This window comes from Schistocerca nitens, chromosome 6 (assembly GCF_023898315.1).
Source record: "Schistocerca nitens isolate TAMUIC-IGC-003100 chromosome 6, iqSchNite1.1, whole genome shotgun sequence".
Classification (NCBI taxonomy): domain Eukaryota; kingdom Metazoa; phylum Arthropoda; class Insecta; order Orthoptera; family Acrididae; genus Schistocerca; species Schistocerca nitens.
The window spans coordinates 376,276,627-376,297,004 of record NC_064619.1 but is presented as its reverse complement, the minus strand read 5'-3'; the positions used below and the strand labels follow the sequence as shown (position 1 = coordinate 376,297,004).

The following is a 20,378-nucleotide window of genomic DNA, read 5'->3' as shown; positions in this document are numbered from 1 at the left end:
TGTCTCCGCAATATCCTTTCTTTCAGGAGTGCTAGTTCTGCAAGGTTCGCAGGAGAGCTTCTGTAAAGTTTGGAAGGTAGGAGACGAGGTACTGGCGGAAGTAAAGCTGTGAGTAGCGGGCGTGCGTCGTGCTTCGGTAGCTCAGTTGGTAGAGCACTTGCCCGCGAAAGGCAAGTTCCCGAGTTCGAGTCTCGGTCGGGCACACAGTTTTAATCTGCCAGGAAGTTTTAGATTACTAAAAAGTTATTTTTAAATGTAATGCAGACTCAGATAGTTTCTCGTAAACCAAAAATACGCTAGATACAAGAGATACAGACAGGTCTGGACAAAATGGGAATAAAACAGACTACTAAAAAGCGATTTTCAAATGAAGATTGAGACTCATAAGTTTCCAGGACAGTATTAGGACAAACGCAACATGGACAGAAGAGCGAAGAAGCTTGAAGAGTGTGAGGAAGATAAAGACGAGAAGAAACGAAGCTTATCCGAAATAAAGTGGGCCTCAGATGACCCAAACGAAAAGGGGTGGTTTTTGTAGTAGTAGGATTAGTAGTGTATATGGAGCTCCGACGAAATATCTGTGATGGAGTACTCGAATTTGTAGTTTCTCATAATCATATACCGTCCCAACTCAATAATTTCCGTCTGTTGAGTCATTCTGACAGATACTGCCTGCAACTTTGACCCTTTGATGCTCAGCACGAAATTCACTTAGTAGGAGGTCCGGGGACTGTAGGTCGCAAGAAATGGATGCGATTCTCGATTCTGTTTACGTGCGTTAGGATATTAACCTCGTAGTCGTTTGTGGTCGGTTTCGTGCGAGGTGTGGATGCGGGTGGGCGTGGCAGGCATGTCGGACGGTGTGACGCGGCGGTGACGCGCCCGGCTGGCTGCAGATAGCGGCGTCGCGACGGCCGGCGCCGACAGTCTGCGACCAGCAGCCGCCGCTACGCCACCTGCTCTTCGGCCCTACTACCAGCTCCTCCGTAAGTTATCCACACATCATTCTTCTTCGCTTTCTGTAGGTCGGGCAAAACGAGGATGCATTTGTAAACAAGCTTACTCTTCAAATGACAACTTAACGACACGCATCCTCCAACAACTTGTTCTATACGTTATTCAACAGGCGAGGAAAGTAGTTAGGTGCCAGAGGTACTGTAACAGTATCGATCGAGATGACGCCATGGTAAAAAAACCAAAAGAGTATTCGGAAGAAGTGGTATCCGAAAACTCCTCCGTCTGTCCCTGATTTACGTTGTCGCTGTTCCGCTAAACCATTTCAGGCTAATTGGCCGGTGTTTCCTCCAGTGCAGCGCTCGGCTTCCTACTTATCTTACAATTAGTCCACTTGAGCTCCTACTGCATTTACGCTTGGAAACATAATAATTTTAAAATGTGTGTTCCACTCAATATCATCAAAGCATTTTCTAAATCTGCAAAAGTTGTAAAGGTGTGTTCTTTCCTTTTTTGATCTTTCTTCTAAAAATGTTACAGAGTCGGTATTGCTTCGTATATTTTTACGATCTCCAAAATCCAAACTCATCTTTACCTATGTAGATTTCTGTCAGTCGTTCCGATCTTCTGTGAATAAAAATTCATATTTTGCAACCATTAGTTGTTAAATTTACGGTTTTGTGATAAACCTGTCGACAGCTCCCTTTTTTTTGTATTCGGAGTATTACATTATTCTTGGAATCTGAGGGTACTTCCCCTGTCTCAAGTGAAAAGCTTTGTGATGGTTCGTTCTCCCAAGAATCTAGCGAATGTCGTCTATTCCAGGTGGCTTATTTCGACTTAAGTCTTTAACTACTCTATCTCGCATTGTTGCATCCCCCTTCTCTTCATCAACCTCCTCTTCCTTTACCATCACATTTGCCTCGAGTTTCGTACTTTTGTATAGCTCACCTATGGCTTCCTTCCACATTTCAGCATTTCCTTCTCCGCTTAATACTGGCGTCATACCTGAGAACCTGATCTCCTTTTTCCCTCAGTGATATCTTTAACCTTCCGGTAATCATGCATCTTTCTACAGGTTTCCAGTGAATAAGCCACCGGATTGGTATCCTGGAACAAGGTACACAAATATTCGTTAGCTCGTCAGTGTTTAGGTGTTTCACGTGTCTCCTAAATCGCTTGCACAGAATTCTAAGACGATTATGTCATCACCCTTCTACAATCAGAGCTAGTGCACTGTCTCTAATAACCCTGAAACTGAAACGGCGTTAACCCCAAATCTGCCTTCCCCTCGACGTCCACAAACGTGAAATTCTAAAATCAGTTTTTCCTTCTATCCTATCTATGACTTTTCTAGTGGCTCTTTCGACAACTGCACCATCTTAATTCACGATAGAATTATGCAGAACTACGTGAAATAGGTTCATTTTGTTTATAGTTACCACATGACGCCTTCATTCCATAGGGACAAAATCTAATTTCCTGCGAGTACGCTGGGCAACGTTTCAAACACAGGAATGTTCAAATTTACCCGTGAGCGGGTGAAGCGTCTGTATGACGATTAATTGTACGTTTCTGTAGTTCTTAGAACCTCTCTCATATTAAATTCATGGTTTTTGCGTCAAAACGCTGGAGGAACAAGCTTTATTAATGTTAACGTCTTCCATAGAGAGGAACCTTGTTCTTCGTATTTGTTGCATTTCATTTCATTAATTGAGTTGAGTACTTTGTTAGGACTTAATAGGCCCTGAATCATTGTATCGAATTTATTTTGTGTGCATATTGACTTCAGGGGGGCCATAAAAGGAGCTCGTAGTAATTTTGCAGGTACTCTTTTTCAGTAGATCAATATTTGCCGTACACAAGAACGAAGTCGAACCAACCACTAGCTTTTCTTTCTGGATTATTGCCATGTTTCTTTATGTAATAGCTAGCAAATACTTCACGAATAATTCTGACTGTTACTGGATTGTAAGACAGAATAATTCTACACAGACGACACGCCCTTATAAAAGCAACCATTGCGCCAACTCCCTCGGTCTCTGACACTGTATTTGGAGAGTAAGGCTCTGACTGCTGTCCAGATATCCCTATTTACGTTTCCGTTACTTCTCCAAATCACTTCAGGTGAATTCCAGGGTGGGCCCTTCAGTGAAGCCCCAACGAAGTTCTTACTTCATACTTGTGCTATAAAATTAGTGCTACGCCTGTAGTAACTGCGGTGTAGACTAGACGTTAATGTCTAACGACCCCGCCTCCTACACAAAATCAGCAACACCAACTACTTTTCAGTTGTCAACTGGCTTTATTTCCATTTTCTGTGCTTGCAAACATCTGATTAAGTTAATCACCAAATGTTGTTTACCATACGAGGCAAAAACCTTTTGAACACCGTGCTGTATTCCGTATTTTTCGTTGGTATTGCTTCCATACAAAAATGCCTTGCAAATAAAGTACTCAAGCAGACTGTGGTTATCAGCACTCTTTGGTACCTTCAGTTGAACGTAGATGCCGATGAATAATTGGAATCGTACGTGATTACCTGACATCGTAAAAAATTGTTGTGATGCCAAAAAGTCTAACAAAATAGCCAGGTGGCATAGAAATGTGATCTCGAGTCCATTTGTCGTATTGCCGCATCTGTTCTACACTGTCACGATGTTATCAGCCAACTAATGTTGAATCTCTGACCGACATTATGAGTAGAAGAGATTGCGACGCACCACGAGGAAGATACTTAAGACGCATTGGGATACGTTGTCTGTTCCTGTATAAGGAAATATGACGAGACACACAAGGGGAATTACATTAATCGAGACACGCGAGGTAATAAGTTTGTAGGAAAAACCGTGTTGCGAGCACCACGCAGTAATTCTGCTCTAGTCGGCTCGATACACGGTTACAAGCAGCCTGACAGCTTCATTACAATATTTTCTACGCTTATAAACTAAATCGCATTATTTTTGTACAACCGAAGTTTCTGTAGCCGACGCCCTTTTTCTAATAGAATTAGAGATTCTAATGGCTGCTGCCGCCCAGCACTATACCACTGTATTCGTAAGATCAGTCATTGTCTGGGTCTACACAGGAAACAGTCCACGATAACTATCGTGTGAACTTCGCCATGTGAATTTTTGCGCACTCAGTGCATTCTGTGGGAGACTTGTTACCTCTCTTCCTGCTTGAGCATCTGACCCGCTACCCTATTAACGGCAACTGCTGCAGATATCCTTCACAGAAGTACTTACTATACTATCAGTACCAGATTACCCTTTATTGAGAGGGTAACAGGGAAACTGAGGAAGCAACCTCCATCTCGTACATGTTGGGTCACGGATAACTTTGAGATAAGCACCACCTGGTTCGTGTAGTACCTTGAACAGTTGCGAATCAAATGCTAAGCTAATGAAAATTTAAATGTCATAGGCCGACAAAACTAAAATTCTACGAAAGACTTTTATATATATACCACAAAAGGTCGCTATTAAAGTTTCTTTTGCTGCGACCAATTTCGAATTTTCGTCATGATTTAGCAGATCTTACAGCTAAGTGGTATAAACCACGTACCCATGGTTACATTGTGTGTCAAATATACAGCTACTGTAGTGAAAGCAAGTGGGCCTCGAGCGTGGCAAACCCAAGTCGACACGTATCAAAGCTTCTTAAGAAGAAATTAACGTTATTTGTCTGAGGAGCCATGGATGGTCCCAGTGAAACATTAAAAACAGTCTCATAACTCTTTATCACAAAACTACTCTAAATGCTACACAAAGAATGAAACAGCATTCAACGACGACGCAGAAATGGTTGTTTATGCAGACTGTAGTTCGAACGCAATGATTGGATCAGTACGATTTCTATTGGGTTTCCAGATTTCAGCCATTCTACGCGAACCGAGAGAGGAAAAAAAATGCCACTATGAAGATTAATATCCGTATAAACCACGGTCGACTAATTTTCGTGGGATGTCACAGATCCCAGACCGGTGCACTTTTCCTTCCTGTGAGCGCTGCAAATAGCATTTAGCTCTAGTTCACAGAGTAAGTTGTTTTCTTCAAATCTCTTTATCCTGTGAATATATAAGGTTCACTGTTATTTGTGACAGTTATATTGTCTGAAACGGTGGGAATGTCACTAGGACGTAGCGATCACAGTAATGTTGGTAATACTTTTTTATGATGAGGGTGCATAAGGCACTGAAACTACTTATAAGGTATTAAATAATTTGCGATCGAAAGAGAAATTTTATATTTTTCTTTTACTGTACTGTGTTATTAATGGTGTCCTCCTAGCGGCGGGACATCATATAAGATCTATTTAAAGAAGCAGTAGGACCTCCAGTTTCGAAATCCTATATTAACGAACAGGTGAACGGAGTGCTGACAAAGATCACCCCCCCCCCCCCCCCTGCTAAAAATTCACCCCAATGACGCCTTAGATGGAAAACGAAGCAGCAGTCATTCGACAGGGAAGCTTCCTACGTATATGAGAGTGCCATGGGGTTCGATCAGTCGTAACAACTGTCACATTATTAACGTCATAGGACTACACAAAAAACGGTAGAAACTGTTATTACGGTGTATTGGCCCCAGGCAGATGACCCGAAACAGTCAGTCGTTCTTTTTAAGATGAGTCTTGCAGTATGCTTTGCTATATTGGAAAATTCACGACAGAAAGAGAATGGACTTTGTTTATTATGTACAAATGCACAACCCATGAATTACATATTAATATACAAGACCAGCAAACATTCCTAACTCTTCGTACCACGCGAAGTTCCCCGATGCCTTTGTTTTCTACCTCATTAGATAATCCACTATGCTGCACAAGGAACTTCATTTTTACTTTACGTTACGTTCACCCTGAACTTTAGTTTCGATATCTGTTTACTTTCGTGTATTGTTCTAGAACATAACATGAGAAGGCATTCAGCTTTCTTCATTTCCCGATGCTAACTTAATCCCTCTATGATGTTCTCCAGACGCGATTTAAAAAATTCTGCTGAGGGTATTAGGGTATTGATTATTCTTAGTTATACGAATTGTGTATCTGTAATGATGTCCCGTACGTACGTTTTAAGGAATGAAAAGGAATCATATAATGAAGGACTAGGGTGTTCAAATTTACGTTCTGCTTTTCTGTTTTAAGTTTTCTTCACTTCAGACCATTGTTGGGAGTGATTCCTCCAACAAATCTACAGCTAATATTTTCCCAAAACTCTAATGTCTCTAATGATAATGGTGTTAAAATTTTTAATTTTATCAGTCTTCCCTCGTCCTCCTCCTCCTCCTTCTCCTCCTTCTCCTCTTCTTCTTCTTCTTCTTCAGTTTCGTCCTCGTATTTTGTTAGAATTGGAACATGAATGAGAGGTGCCGGTACTGCGTACAAACTGACTTATGTAAAGTTGAAACTCTTTCAGCGATAGGGGCAAATAATCACGAATCATCAGTCCAGGGAGTGGCTAGGTTCTTCGCAATGTCGGTCGGATATAGACAGGCAGTAGGGCTCAAAAAAAAAAATCTGATACAATTCTAAATGTAGAACAAGAGCCCAGAGGACACGCTAATTGAGTAAAACAACCCTCATGTGAACTACGCTCGTTGCACACCAGCAAATCACAACTATCGCGGTGGCGCTTTATGAGAGGTGATGTGATCTGCAGCAATGAAACTCCATTGTTTTGCAATTTATTGTTCGTCGTCGCAACCATCTTTCCCATAACTAAAGTTTATTCCACCCCTCTACCTCACTCCCCCCTGCCCTTCAGCATTGGGTGAGTGAGTTGCCCAACAGACAACAGACAAGCATTCAAAGGTGCGTGACATATGAACAGGCCGGCCACGGTGGCCGTGCGGTTCTAGGCGCTGCAGTCCGGAACCGCAGGACTGCTACGGTCGCAGGTTCGAATCCTGCCTCGGGCATGGATGTGTGTGATGTCCTTAGGTTAGTTAGATTTAAGTAGTTCTAAGTTCTAGGGGACTGATGACCTAAGATGTTAAGTCCCATAGTGCTCAGAACCATTTGAACCATTTTTGAACCATAATGAACAACACACACACGCACCATCGAATGAGCAAAATGGTGTTTTGGTATTAATTGGCATTCGAATTCGAATAAATAGTTGTGCTCTTGCCAGCGATTATAACTTCCAGCTTGTTCTTCAGTTTTCACTTTTTGACAGTAGCTAAGGCAATAGTACTTCGCCATTCACTTGACGGGTAAGCAATCTGGAGTTCAGATGCATTAGAGTGTTAAATTGAGAAGATACGTGGACAATGTACTAACAAAATTGCTTACATAAAGACCAACATATCGACCTCAACCTTCTAAGGGCACACACGAAAATCCTACAGTAGAAAATGATCGATGTGATTGGCATACGAACTTTGGAAAATACGTTTGTAATTGTCAAAGGGTAAGAATATTAACACAAAATGAGCCTGCTTGAGGATTTCATAAGCAAAGGGCGTAAATGCAGTTCACAATATATTCCTTGTGATGCAAACAGTAAATGTACTATTAACTTTATTTTTTAACACAATAACTTTTTTATTCTATTTTTATAATTGTGTCAAAAATAAACAGAAATCCGTAATACATCTGTAACTGATCTACTTCAACGGAATGTCGTTTCTTCCAAAAAGTAAAGTTCCTGTACATCGTTTTTTACTCAGTGATTCGTACTGGTGATCATTGGAAGAACAATTCTTTCGAATATCGAGTACGTGAAAAACGTCAAGCATGTCGTAAAAACTACTATCTTACCTGTCACCGAACTCCCAGATTTCACTTAACTAAAGAGAAACGCTAGCTCTCCCTGCAGCAGAACTCTACGTTGTGTTTACCTAATCGACCAAGCGGGCTAATAGCTTATTGTGTCACGCCGGAAAACCGTAAAATATCTCTATTGTATTTTTGTTACTGCTATATGAATGAGCCAAACGTCGGTAAAGTCAAATAATACTTGTTTTTGCGTGATAAGCAGCTATTGTGTAACATAATCTCGTTTTCAATTATGCGGGCCGCTCATGGAAGTGAACGGTTGAGAAACGGATAGGTACTGTTCTGCGACTGCGCGAACAGCATGATTATAAATTTGACTGTATAAATCATTCACTCATTTTTCGTCTTTTACTTCTCTTCTCCTCATCTCTCTCTCTCTCTCTCTCTCTCTCTCTCTCTCTCTCTCTTTCTTTTCTCCTCCTGGTTTCAAACCATTGTCGCTGGTCGAATCCCCTACGTATATATAGTAGACTTGTAAAGCTTTAAAACAATATATTGTTTACTAGTAATCCTTCTAATGGAACACTATACATAATAATAAATTCTGCAGTAAACAGTAGTTTTTACGAAAGTGAATGCTAGTCTGTCCTATCGAAAGCTGCAATAGATTCAGACTGTACGTACGGCTCTCAGCATGCAGATTCTACATTTTCTAGCTTCATATATTTTCATACTGCTGCTACCTGTAAACCATTGTCAGGAGAGTTACGCAGAGATTTTACCTATTATGTCTGCCATTGACGTCATTGCTGATCACGCTAACGTTTGTATGAACTAGCAATGGAAGACTGCCTGAAAGTGAGTCAGTGTATCAGAACTTTCTTTAATTTGGTACATGCACTTGATCAGTATCTTCCTCGCCTTCCGTCCTAGCCGGTCCAGCGGCATTACTTCGTCAAAGATCATAATTTGTGTCTTCATGGTGCATGTCTCATACTTGTGAGCTTAATAAGTTTAGGAAGTGAGCATATGCATAGCAAAACACACTCAGAGCGCTTATCTACATGACATTAAATGAATTTAAGTTTGCGGGGAATGAGATACCCAGACGATAGCTTGGAATATTGTAACTGCTGCATTCCATTAAGCTGACAGTTAAATAACTCGCAACAGTTTATTGAAACTAGGGTTCATTCTTTGAATATCTCTGTAGTTCACATTCTCCATAACTTTTCTTACACCTTCGTCATCTTCCATACTGCTTCGCTTTCCGCAGGCGTATTTACAGTTCCAAGTCTATTACGTTCGTAGTTCCGTAGCGTCACGACCACATGTTGCAGGACCTCTATGGGCCTTTCTGGATACAGAAAATGTTTGATTATTGCCCTGGCCAGCACATTCTCCAGATCTCTCACCAATTGAAAACGTCTGGTCAGTGGTAGCCGAGCAACTGGCTCGTCACAATACGTCAGTCACTACTCTTTATGAAATGTAGTATCGTGTTGAAGCTGCATGGGCAGCTGTACCTGTACACGCCATCCAAGCTCTGTTTGACTCAATGCCCAGGCGTATCTAGGCCGTTATTAAAACCAGAGGTGGTAGTTCTGGGTACTGATTTCTCAGGATCTATGCACCCAAATTGCGTGAAAATGTAATCACATGTTAGTTCTAGCATAATATATTTGTCCAATGAATACCCGTTTATCATCTGCATTTCTTATTGGTGTAGCAATTTTAATGGCCAGTAGTGTATTTGCCCCATATCTGAACATCACAGTAGTATGTCGTAAAATACAAGTTAAATTGGTTCACGAAGTGCTTAACTATCTAGATTTTGTTCTGTCATTACTTACACATTTGTTTCCCGTAGGAGCGTGGTACTTATCCCTACTTTTTCTCCTTCACCATCACAACGTCTTACTTCACTTCAATTTTCATCGCAAGCTACCGAGCGCGGTGGTGCAGTGATTTGCACAATGGCCTCACATTCGGGAGGACGACGATTGAAACCCGCGTCCTGCCATCTTAATTTAGGTATTCCGTAATTTCCCTAAATCGCTTCAGGCAAAAGCCGGGATGGTTCCTTTGAAGGGGCACGGCCGACTTCCTTACACGTCCTTCCCTAACCCGATGTGACCGATGACCTCGCTGTTGGTCCCTTCCCCCCAAATCAACCAACCATCGGTAGCTGTCTGTAGTTCCACAAGTGATGTGAAGAAATCCTCTTGCTGATTTTTTATTGTCTGGGTAACTGTGAGAATAATAGCTTCGTTAGCTGAAGATGAAAACGCGCCATAGTGATTTGTGAAAGCATGAGAAAATGGAGGTAAAGTCAGAGTTTAATGTTCCATTGACATGAAGACTGTAGAAAAAGCTCGAATTGAACATAACCTTGTTGAATAGGATTTGGTTAGATAAGGGAAATAGTAACATCAGGATGGCTATATGTGTTTCTGAATCCGGTTTCTACGAAATGCAAATTTAATGTCTCAATCACTGCGACATTTCGCTAGTTAGAAAGAGGACGAGGAGTCTTTGCACCAGTGCCCTAGATTCAGGATACGTGACACTGTTCAAGGTGATCCGGTGAAATGGGGACGTTACACTCAGCGCTGTTTGGTGCTGCGTATCAGTACCTGGGTTCATACTTTTCTCTTACCTTCGATGGCAATAAATCACACTAAACATAGTAAAGTCAACTACATTATACTCACTTACCAACTCACGCTTCGCCAAGGAAAGCTACTAATATCTCCGTTGATCCATTATGGATCGTGGGACGACGGCTGGCATGAAATTGTTTATGCAATAATTTACCAACAGCCGTATGTATTGTAGAAATTTATTTTATTTTATGAACTTCTATGTGCTGCCAGTTTCGGCAAGAGTTGTTGCAGGACGATTGAAAATGGTTCAAATGGCTCTGAGCACTATGGGACTTAACTGCTGAGGTCATCAGTCCCCTAGAACTTAGAACTACTTAAACCTAACTAACCTAAGGACATCACACACATACATACCCGAGGCAGGATTCGAACCTGCGACCGTAGCGGTCGCGCGGTTCCAGACTGAAGCGCCTAGAACCTCTTGGCCACTCCGGCCGGCGCAGGACGATTCATTCACGGATCCAGTTATATGGCTCCTTCCGTGTGTAGCGATTTAACGACTATGACGAGTGGGGCCTGAAGATGGCATCAATGTAATGCCGAAACTGGCAGCACGTAGAAGTTCATAAAATTAAATAAATTTCTACAATACATACGGCTGCTGGGAAATTATTGCGTCAAGAAGCTACTAATGTGGCCTACGACTGAAATCACTTCAATTAGACGATTGAACTGAATAGCTCGGTGTCCCCAGGCAACATCTTCATCTATCTGTACCCTGCTAACCATTGTGAAGTGCATAGCAGAGGGTATTTCCCATTATTTGATGTATTCATGTATTGGATTTTCTTCCTCGTTCAGTTCATGTATGGAGCGTAGAAAAAATGATTGTTCAAGACCTGTGTAATTAGTCTTGTCTTTGTGACCCCCTACGGCAACAATTCTAGAGGAGGTATAGTATATTCATAGATTCCTCGCGCAATTCTGGTTATTGAAGTTTTGGAAGCAGGGTTTTGTGGGATAGTTGGCGTCTATCTCTCGAGGCGCCTGGCGATTCAGGGCTCTCGTCATCGCCTTGACGGTCTCCCATGGATTAAGTGTTTTTCGTTACGTGAAGTGCACAATTTTACCTTTCCGAACACTTAAAGCAAGTCGCCAACCTCTTCACCACTTTAAAATCCTATCAAGATCTGACTGAAAATTACTACAGATTTTTTCATATTGTACTTCAGTGCAGATAATGGTATCATCTGCAGAAAGTCTGAGGTCACTATTAATGTTGCCTGACTGGCCATTAAAATACAACATGATCAGCAAGGGTCCCAACACGGTTCCCTGCGACACACATGAAATTACTTCTATTTCTGTCGATCAGTCTCCGTCAAAATAACATGCTGCGTTCTCCTTAGCAATAAATTCACAATCCAGTCACAAATTTCGCTTGATACCCCATATCACCATACTTTAATTATACATTAGTGTTGTATTGAGTCAAATACTGCACTGCTTCGATCCACGGGTTTCAGGTTGTCATGTGAGAACAATTGACCGACGTTATTGGAATGCAAGCTGGTTGACCTGGAGAAGGTAATTCAGTTCGAGGTACCTCATTACGTTTGAACTAAGAATATGTTCAAGACTCTACTAGACACTGAGGTCAAAGGTGATGGACCAGGTACTGTCGATCACTTCCGCTGTTCTCCTTGTAGACGTGTGTGGCCTGTGTAACGTTCCAGCTGCTCACCACAGTTTCTTGTTTGAGGTTTCTGTGGCATATTGTGATTAAAAGAGGGGCTAATTTAGTCGCAAATTTGTATAGAATCTCTTGGGACCTGCAGCTTTGCTCAGTTTAAGCGATTTCAGTTGTTCGTCAATGCCACTGTCACCTAGTGCTGCTAGAATTGAACTTGAGCAGTATTCGTGGATATTGTGTGTAAAAAAAAGACTTGAAAATGCACCTATAATAATTCTGCTTTTTCTTTGTTAGTCTCAATTTTAGCTCCTGTCACCTCCTTCAGTGTCTGGAGACTAACTTTGGTGCCACTGACATCTTTTTATATGACCAGAAGTTCTATCCGTTTTGTGGTAGGTCTGTCGAGAAGATTCTGTTACGGTATGCGGTGGTCGTCGAATGCTCCATGCTTTACCATTTTCACAGCCAAACGTATTTAATCCAGCATCTTTTTATCTATATTGTTTCACACACGTTCTGTAGCAATCACTGTTTCTTACAGAGTTCTCTACCATGCAGGGTCCCTCCCATCACGAGCTGTTGTACTAGGAACATATTTATCAACTTCTATCAACTATTCTTCTAAACTTGAGCCACAGGTCGTCTACACGGTGCTGCCTAGAGGTGAATTTTGAAAGCTCGTCATTGAGTCATGAAACTACTGCCTCTTTATCTGTTGTTGTTGTTGTAGTGGTTCAAATGGTTCAAATGGCTCTGAGCACTATGGGACTCAACATCTTAGGTCATAAGTCCCCTAGAACTTAGAACTACTTAAACCTAACTAACCTAAGGACATCACACACACCCATGCCCGAGGCAGGATTCGAACCTGCGACCGTAGCAGCCCCGCGGTTCCGGACTGCAGCGCCAGAACCGCACGGCCACCGCGGCCGGCCGTTGTTGTAGTGGTCTTCAGCCCTAAGACTGGTTTGATGCAGCTCTCCATGCTACTCTATCCTGTGCAAGCTGCTTCATCTCCCAGTACGTACTGCAGCCTACATCCTTCTGAATCTGCTTAGTGTATTCATCTCTTGGTATACCCTCTACGATTTTTACCCTCCACGCTGCCCTCCAATACTAAATTGGTGATCCCTTGATGCCTCAGAACATGTCCTACCAATTGATCCCTTCTTCTAGTCAAGTTGTACCACAAACTCCTCTTCTCCCCAATTCTATTCACTACCTCATCATTAGTTATGTGATTTACCCATCTAATCTTCAGCATTCTTCTGTAGCACCCTCTTTATCTAGTTTACTGAAAACACAAATCTTTCTACTTATTTTAGTCGCTCTTTGTAGTTCGACAATCATCATTGCTACAACTGCCTCGAGGTCAGTGATACCAGTTTCAATGCGGACGTCCTCAGAGAGGTCGGCTCTACTCCTTTGGATCGTACTCCAATACTTAGAGCTCACGTACAGCTATAGTTATTTGCACTAGATGGAAAGTCGCTCAGTACGCTCATTTAGAGGGACTTTACACTTCTTAATCCTGTAGCACAATTTTAGAAATCTGCAGCCTATCTTGCTCACAAAACCTTCTGTTCTGAAAATGTAAACGGATGAGATTATATGTTACTAGGACTGCGCGCGCTTACCGTTTAACAGCTCTAAAACCAAAGAGGTAAATGAAACGAGCGCATGACATTGCTGGCCGGGAGCCCCCATCCGGGGAAGTTCGGCCGCCGAGTACGAGTCTTATTACATTCGTCTCCACATGGGCGACTCGCGTGCCGGTGATGGTAGTGAAGTGATGATGAGCACAACACCCAGTCCACGAGCGGAGAAAGTCTCGAACCCGGCCTGGAATCGAACCCGGGCCCGCTCCATGGGAGGCAAGCACGTTACCACAAAGAGGTCGTAAAGCGAAAGCAAATGCCATTAAAAAGAATCGATTGTGCTCAACTGCTGTCAGATTGACCAGCTTGGACCCATTGGTCGTCTAGAGGAAGGTGCAACGGACCGACGCGTTAGTAGCGAAGCTCTAGACGTTACCCAGGCACGAGGAAGTTTCCTCACAGCTTAGGCGCAAGCCATTAGTTGTCAGTATCGTCGGCGCGGCGTGAGCTCACGTGGTGTCCTGCCATTGGGCTGCGCCGCTCGCACAACAGGTAGGCGCCCGCTGCTCGCTGCCGGCACGCATTGTGTAACAGCTCGGGGCAGTGGTTTCAAGGCGACGCGGACGCGATAGCCGCGCACGGGCTACGGGCCGCCGGCTGCCCGTCATGTCGATTACCTGGAAGCGCCACTTGCGTAAGCCAGCCGCCCGCTACACCGTGCTGGCCTGTTTCGAAATAGCGCACCCTTATCAGCGGGTTCGGATTATCTGCAGAGCCCGTCTTATCGCGAGCACAGCGGCGCACGATCACGTCCGGTGCAAGCACCACTGCCTCTGCAAAGGTCGCGAACACGCACGCAATAATTACCTACCACTCAAGGTGCCAATGTTCTGCGCGTGTGCGGATATCCTGTGGGAGCAAGCGTAATGGCACATCTGTCGCTCTCAGTATACATAAACAGTTTACCGGGTAGGCTCAGCAACGCTATTACACTCCTGGAAATTGAAATAAGAACACCGTGAATTCATTGTCCCAGGAAGGGGAAACTTTATTGACACATTCCTGGGGTCAGATACATCACATGATCACACTGACAGAACCACAGGCACATAGACACAGGCAACAGAGCATGCACAATGTCGGCACTAGTACAGTGTATATCCACCTTTCGCAGCAATGCAGGCTGCTATTCTCCAATGGAGACGATCGTGGAGATGCTGGATGTAGTCCTGTGGAACGGCTTGCCATGCCATTTCCACCTGGCGCCTCAGTTGGACCAGCGTTCGTGCTGGACGTGCAGACCGCGTGAGACGACGCTTCATCCAGTCCCAAACATGCTCAATGGGGGACAGATCCGGAGATCTTGCTGGCCAGGGTAGTTGACTTACACCTTCTAGAGCACGTTGGGTGGCACGGGATACATGCGGACGTGCATTGTCCTGTTGGAACAGCAGGTTCCCTTGCCGGTCTAGGAATGGTAGAACGATGGGTTCGATGACGGTTTGGATGTACCGTGCACTATTCAGTGTCCCCTCGACGATCACCAGTGGTGTACGGCCAGTGTAGGAGATCGCTCCCCACACCATGATGCCGGGTGTTGGCCCTGTGTGCCTCGGTCGTTTACAGTCCTGATTGTGGCGCTCACCTGCACGGCGCCAAACACGCATACGACCATCATTGGCACCAAGGCAGAAGCGACTCTCATCGCTGAAGACGACACGTCTCCATTCGTCCCTCCATTCACGCCTGTCGCGACACCACTGGAGGCGGGCTGCACGATGTTGGGGCGTGAGCGGAAGACGGCCTAACGGTGTGCGGGACCGTAGCCCAGCTTCATGGAGACGGTTGCGAATGGTCCTCGCCGATACCCCAGGAGCAACAGTGTCCCTAATTTGCTGGGAAGTGGCGGTGCGGTCCCCTACGGCACTGCGTAGGATCCTACGGTCTTGGCGTGCATCCGTGCGTCGCTGCGGTCCGGTCCCAGGTCGACGGGCACGTGCACCTTCCGCCGACCACTGGCGACAACATCGATGTACTGTGGAGACCTCACGCCCCACGTGTTGAGCAATTCGGCGGTACGTCCACCCGGCCTCCCGCATGCCCACTATACGCCCTCGCTCAAAGTCCGTCAACTGCACATACGGTTCACGTCCACGCTGTCGCGGCATGCTACCAGTGTTAAAGACTGCGATGGAGCTCCGTATGCCACGGCAAACTGGCTGACACTGACGGCGGCGGTGCACAAATGCTGCGCAGCTAGCGCCATTCGACGGCCAACACCGCGGTTCCTGGTGTGTCCGCTGTGCCGTGCGTGTGATCATTGCTTGTACAGCCCTCTCGCGGTGTCCGGAGCAAGTGTGGTGGGTCTGACACACCGGTATCAATGTGTTCTTTTTTCCATTTCCAGGAGTGTAGATTGATGGATGACGTTGCTGCTGCATGTCTGAAAGAAATTCCAAAAACACGGTCAAACACAGACACTGCAAACAGTATTTCATGCCTATACAGGCCGCGCCAATAATAATGAAGTTTCTCCACGTACGAGAATTGCAGCAGTTGCGGGAGTGCAGGATCTAGACACACGGTGCCATTTGGAAGTTTCTGTCGGTCCTGGAGACTTGCTCCGATACCCGAAGTGGGTAAGGCGACCGCTCACGAGAAGCGGGAAATCCGGGTTCGAGTCCCGGTCCGGCACAAATTTTCATTTGTCACGAGTAAACTGTGCAGCGGACGTCTGATCGTATTCGCAATTCCGAATACATTTCTTCCATTTCATATAGTTATAGATCATAGAAGTATTTATTGCATGCATGCCTTAATGGCATTTCACAGCACTCCGTCAAACACAGACAATACAAATAGTATTGTAGAAAGACTTGGACGGAATTTCCATTTTCTTCAGTGAATGACGGCTCTCTTTAAACGAGGATATAGCAAGAAGAAAGGATCTGATAGTGCCAGACCACAAAATCAATGATAAATATGTGATGCACTGCGTTGCTATAGTGTTTGGAGTCCTGACTAGTGAGAAAGACAGCTGACATCCAACGATCTCAGAGACTTGGTGCTAGCAACAGTTCTGTCGGCACCAATGTATATCTTGCTTAGGAATCATGAGAATAATATAAGACAGATTAAGGTCCATACTGATGTAGAGGGTGATTATAATTAAAGTTAAACTTTCAAATCGCTGTAGAAATAACACCACTGGTCAGAATGACATCAAATTGCAACGGAATATTATTGGAGAAGGGGGGAAACGTATGGCAGAAGAAAAATAAATAGTTACAAAATGGAGCAATAGATGGCGCTGTAAGCACCATAATTTGACAAATGAATCATACAACAATGCCTAAGGCGTACGTTTCACGTTAAACAAACTGTACTACGCAGTGTGCATTGGTGTACAGGTGTGATACTGCTAGTTAGTAAGCCCATACACCACGGCAAGGGCATATCACATCGAATGGAAAAAATAGGTTTTTAATTGTCCTGAGGCCAAAAACCGCATAAAAAGCATCACTCACATCGGTTTCTAATTGTCCTGAGGCCAAAAACCGCATAAAAAGTATCAAACAAAATCAAATCGAATTATTAATTTCCGTGTGACCCGCGCAAATCATGTTCAATATGCTGTCCACTGTTTTCTGCAACAAGTTCAAATCGAGAAAAAGCATGTTCCACAACTGATCGAAGTGTTTCCGGGGTCATGTTCAGAAAGTGTTGCTCAATGCGTGCCTTCAATGCAGCTAAGTTTCCAGTCGGATCACTGAAAACAACATCTTTCAGATAGCCCCACAGCCAGAAGCCTCACCGATTGAGATCAAGTGATCGGAACGGCCAGGTTGTAGGGAAATGGCGGCTGATAATTCTAGCATTTCCGAAATGGCGCTTCAGCAGCTGCTTAACTGAATTCGCAATATGCGGAGGTGCACCATCTTGCCAAAAAATGATCCCATCTACACATCCACGCTGATGGAGAGCTAGAATGACGTGGTTACGCAAAAGACACTTATAGCGCTTAGCAGTGACGGTACAGGTAACAGAACCGGAAGCACCTGTCTATTCGAAAAAATATGGCCCTATGATAAATGATGCCGTAAATCTGACCTTTTCCGGATGACGTGGTACTGGTTGATTTGCATGTGGATTTTCCGTTGGCTATATTCGACTATTCTGTGTATTGACATATCCCGTCAGATGGAAGTGGGCTTCGTCTGTTCACAAACTCTTCCAGTTTCATTCGTCTCGTATGATGATGTACTTTGTCTAGGCCCGTATCTCAGCTTTGTCGTATGCGTTGACGTTTCTGAAATGAATATGGTGCCGAACAACAAGCTCCGCAGTCACAGTTACCGGTAAGTCGACGTCCTGTTCTTTCCAAATGCGTAAGGTATTGCGAAGAAATAGATTATTACCTGCGAAGGTAAAAGGTACTTCATGTGCACCATTTGAACACCATCCCCCACACTAGGACGGAATTCACAGACGCGTCTTCCTGCATCCCAGTCCTCCTGTCACTGCCGCGTTATGCAGCAGTCAGATTATTACGAAATGTGAGCGTTAATGCTTCAGGAAACACATCTGAGCGCTACACAACTTTCACCGAAATGTCACATGCTCTATACCAGTCGCCCCAATTGGAATATTTCTGTAACGATTTAGCTCCGTTAATAAAGGCATCCACTGTCACTGAGGCTCAAAACCGATACTGTGGTGTAAACTTGCTCATATCTACACTCTCAATAAAATGTCCACATCACGCAGGTGTGGAGAAAAAGATAATTGGTGTTGGAGGGAGGCTCTCGATTCGTGGCCTTTCTTACGCTGAGAACCAAATACCGCAATATATCACTTTAGATACTAAGATCCTGTGCCTGCCACCTTTGTTACTTGACCTGTGGCACTATTTTATGTCGCCTATGAAACCACCAGCTCAGTCGAAAGTTTACGCCTTTCTCTCGCCGCATTATAATTAAGAGCTGAACATCGTGAGATCAGAAGGAATGATGACTGAGCAATCAAGTCCCTCAAAACAATAATCTTTATCGTCGTCATCATCTTCATCCAACGTGCAGAAAATAACAAAGATTGAACCCTATATTAATTACGGATCCTACTTGAGAAGAATACTTTGCAGTTTTACCTTACCCATTCCAATATCTACTGTAATACACACATCAAAAAAAGTTCCCAGAAATCCTGAAGATAGACCTTGACTGTGGATGTTGTATCACAGACAAAGTCCCTTTGACTGTTCAGAGATGTCACTGAACCAGCCCAAAGATGTAAACAATCATGCATGAGCAGCGCCTATTAGACGGTGGCGGGCCGACAGCCGATCAGTTCCAGTCATTCCACCCGGAAGAAGGCGCACGGCTCGTGTTGTCTGTAGTTCAACTATGCCTAGACAGTCAATACCGCGGTTCGATCGCTTCAGCATTGTTACTTTGTACCAGGAAGGGCGCTCAACGAGGGAAGCGAACGGGCGTCTCGGAGTGAACCAAAGCGATGTTATTCGGACATGGAGGAGATACAGAGAGACAAGAACTATAGATGACATGCCTCGCTCAGACCGCCCAAGGGCTACTACTGCAGTGGATGACCGCTACCTATGGATTTTGGCTCAGAGGAACCCTGACAGCAACGCCACCATGTTGACTGATGCTTTTCGTGCAGCCACAGGACGTCGTTCTACGACTCAAACTGTGCGTAAAAGACTGCATGATGCGCAACTTCACTCCCGATGTCCTCAGGACTGGCATCACGTTCTCTTCACCGATGAGTGGCGCATATGCCTTCAATCAGACAGTCGTCGGAGACATGTTTGGGGGTAACTCGGTCAGGCTGAACACCTTAGGCACACTGTCCAGCGAGTGCAGCAAGGTGGAGGTTCCCTGGTGGTCATGGAAGGCGCCGTAACGACTGTACGATATGTGAATGCCATTCTCCGACCAATAGTGCAACCACATCGGCAGTATATTGGCGAGGCATTCATCTTCATGGACGACAATTCGCGCCCCCATCGTGCACATCTTGTGAATGACTTCCTTCAGGATAACGACATCGCTCGACTAGAGTGGCCAGAATGTTCTCCAGACACGAACCCTATCGAACATGCCTGAGATTGAAAAGGGCTGTTTATGGACGACGTGACCTACCAACAACTCTACTGTACTAGACCAACAGTGCCTTGATGAACTTGTGGATAGTATGCCAAGACGAATACAGGCGTGCATCAGTGCAAGAGGACGTGCTACTGGGTATTAGCGGTACCGGTGTGAACAGCAATCTGGACAACCACCTCTGCAGGTCTCGCACTGTGGTGGTACAACATGCAATGTGTGGTTCTCATGAGCAATATTATGGGCAGAAATGACGTTTATGTTGATCTCTATTCCAATTTTAAATACAGGTTCCGGAACTCTCCGAACCTACGTGCAAAACTTTTTTTTATTTGTGTATTATGCAACGCACCGCACACTGAGTGAGATGGCATAAGGAGAAAAAAATCGTGACCAGTCATGTTGAGATAAGGGAGTTCAAATACCTACCTGGTTATTACCAATGTAGCAGGTGGTTGCTTTAACATCATAATTTGTAGTTTACAATGCTGACATGACATTAACTCAGAATTTTTAAAATGTAGTGAATTTCTGAATTATGCTTAGCGAGTTTAACAACCTGGTGTTAGGATATCAACGTGATTTTCTTCTTAAGTCTGAGATTGGAACCCTAGTTCTTGTGTGTACGAGTTCTGCGCCTTACCGCAGCACACACCCGTCGACCGCAATAGTACTGTTA

General features: G+C 44.3%; 1 protein-coding gene across 2 annotated transcripts in view; it reads left to right on the top strand.

Annotated features, from left to right (window-relative positions):
* LOC126262266 (villin-1) overlaps positions 1-20,378 on the top strand; it is a 364,535-nt gene that overhangs the window by 206,106 nt on the left and 138,051 nt on the right. The window contains exon 1 of one of the 2 annotated variants that reach the window (XM_049958772.1): positions 865-986. The exons of the other annotated variant lie outside the window; for it this stretch is intronic. The gene's annotated coding sequence lies outside the window, so the exon portion shown is untranslated. Of the gene's footprint in view, positions 1-864; positions 987-20,378 lie in introns of those variants that run through there. 2 annotated transcript variants of the gene reach the window in all.